The following is a 2,500-nucleotide window of genomic DNA, read 5'->3' on the forward strand; positions in this document are numbered from 1 at the left end:
TAGGGGGACGAAGGCCCTCGGCCGACACCGACGGGCCTGCGAGGCACCCCAGCCGCGCCGCCGCGGACGCCGCCCGCCCGCCCGCCGAGGCGAGGCGGGGAGGGACGGCGCACCGGCCGGCGATTGATCGTCAAGCGACGCTCAGACAGGCGTAGCCCCGGGAGGAACCCGGGGCCGCAAGTGCGTTCGAAGTGTCGATGATCAATGTGTCCTGCAATTCACATTAATTCTCGCAGCTAGCTGCGTTCTTCATCGACGCACGAGCCGAGTGATCCACCGCTAAGAGTTGTCTGCCTTTCGGCACCGCCCCGCGCGCGCGGAGGGGCCGGGACCGCTCCGCAGAAGCGGCCCCCTTCTCGGACGACGGACCGCCGCCCCACCGACCGACCGACCGCCCCCCTCCGCACGCGCGGAGGGGGCGCGCGACGACCGGCGGGCGACGGTCGCGCCTCGCCTCAGATGACCGTACCGACATCACAACGGAGGGAAGGAAGGGAAGGGTGAAACAAGCTCCGAACGGCAAGGGCCCGGGGAGCCCGCGCTCCCGACCGACCTGGGGAAACAACAAGCACCTTGCTCGCTTCGGAGGCGGCCCAGGCGCCCGGGCTCGGCCCGGCCTCCGCACGGAGGGCCGGCGGCGCGTCCGACCGCGCGCCCGGACCTGCACCCGCCTCTCGCTCGCGCGGAGGGGGGAAACCACAGACGCTGACCGCCGCGCGGGCGACCAGCGGGGGCGCCCCGCTCGCGCCGCGCGCGCCTCCGCGCCGCCCAGCGCCCGCGCGCTGCGACAGCCGGCTCCTTGCCCCCGTGGCCCCGAAACCCCGGCTCTCGCCCCGACGCCGGGAACGCCCGCGCGGCGCCGCCGCCGCACCACACCGGAGACAGGGACGGACGGCCAACCGCCGGAACCCGAGACGGCGACGCGACGCCGCCGCCCGGCGCTCCGCCCGACCGCCGCCCGGCCACCGCACCGCCGCGGCTGCCCTCCCGGAGCCGCCGCCGCCGCTTCTCGTCTCGGCCCCTTCCGCAGGCACGCGCCAGGCAGAAGGCGGACGCCGCTGAGCCGGAGGCGACGCCCCCTCTCCCCGCTTCCGCGCGGAGAACGGGACGGGGAACGCCCCTCGGCCGCCCACCCGCCTCGCCTGACCGAGACCGGGAAAGGCGACTGCGAAGCGACGGGCAGGACCCGGGACGGGACAGGCCACGCGGCCGGCCACCGAGCGACCGCCGGCCGGCACGCCGAGCGGCGGCGCCGCCGCCGCCGCTCGGGCCCGGGGGCTGCGCCGCCCCTCCCCTCAGCCGGGGCGGGAAGGGGTGGGGGTGGCAAGCAAGGAGCACGAAGCCGCAAGCGCGCCGCTGCGCGTCCACGGAGACGCGGCGGCCCGAGCAGGCCGCCCCGCCCGGCGAGACCCCCGACCGTGGGGGAATCGCCATCGCCCCCGACGGCGAGAGAGCCCGCGCTCCCCGCCGGGGGGGGGGGAGGTTCCCCTTCGCGTTTCGAGGGCGAGGCAGGCCGGCTGCGGCCGACCGAACGCCGCCGGTCTCGCCGCCGAGACCGGACCGCGGAGAAGGGGGGGCAGGGGGGACACCCCTCCCCGGCGCGGCCGCCCGAGGGGACAAAAAGCCCACGGCGTGGGCGGCGGCCGCCATGGCCAGGGCCTGCACGAGAGCGACTCCCGCCCCTGGAGGCTCAACCGCCGCACACGGCCGGGGCCCGCCCCTGCGGGTCGCACCGAGCCGCCCGAGTCTTTAAACCTCCGCCCGGCTCCGCGGCCTTCGACCCCCGGGCTCAGCCGAGGGAGGGCCGCGGAGGCGCGGACGCTAGGTACCTGGCCCTGGGGTGAGGGAAACATCCTCAAGGGCCCCGCGGGGGTGCCTCCCCCGCTGCCGCCATCGGGGGAGCGTCCGCCCGCGGGGGCGCGCCCGACATCCGCCACCACCACCACGTCCTCCTGGCCCGGGGCCCGAGGTTTCCCTCAGTATCCCGGCGCTGCGCCCGGGAGGAGAGCCGTGGCTCGGGCCGCCCGCTGGCGCGCGGGACACGGCCCGGCGCGGGAACTCGCCCGCCGGCCCGAGGGCCGGCGCCACGCACCCGAGCCCGGAACGCCCAGAGGCCTCGGCCCTGCACGCGGCCGGCCGGCCCCCCGGCGGGCTTGCTCCGCAGCAAGCCCGCCACGGTGCGGGCAGGAAGGATCGGGGGAGACGCCTCCCCCGACCCCGGCGAGGCCTGCTCTGCCCGCCGCCCCTCTCGCCGGGCTGGCGCCGGCCGCGCCCAGCCCGTCACCGCCAACGGCTCGCGCCGGTCCCCTCTCCCTCTCCTGCGCGCGCCCGAGCGCCGGGGGCTTTCCGCTCGGCCGGCCGGGGTTCCCGCCTCCACGCGCCCCCACCACACCGGCGGCCACCCCCTCTTCCCCCTACGCGCCGCCGCTCGCGCTCGGACCGGCGGTGCCCTGGCGCTCCGGGAGGGCCCTCGGCCGCCGCACCCCCACGCACCACCCCG

The 2,500-nt window shown here is 78.5% G+C and overlaps 1 non-coding gene across 1 annotated transcript; it reads right to left on the reverse strand.

Moving 5' to 3' along the window:
* Positions 1 to 135: 135 nt before the first annotated feature.
* On the reverse strand, positions 136 to 288 carry LOC141955798 (5.8S ribosomal RNA). The gene has a single exon (XR_012632759.1). It is a non-coding gene; the product is annotated as a 5.8S ribosomal RNA (ribosomal RNA).
* Between the last annotated feature and the right edge of the window lie 2,212 nt (positions 289 to 2,500).

Source organism: Athene noctua, unplaced genomic scaffold, assembly GCF_965140245.1.
Source record: "Athene noctua unplaced genomic scaffold, bAthNoc1.hap1.1 HAP1_HAP1_scaffold_641, whole genome shotgun sequence".
NCBI classification, from domain to species: Eukaryota; Metazoa; Chordata; class Aves; order Strigiformes; family Strigidae; genus Athene; species Athene noctua.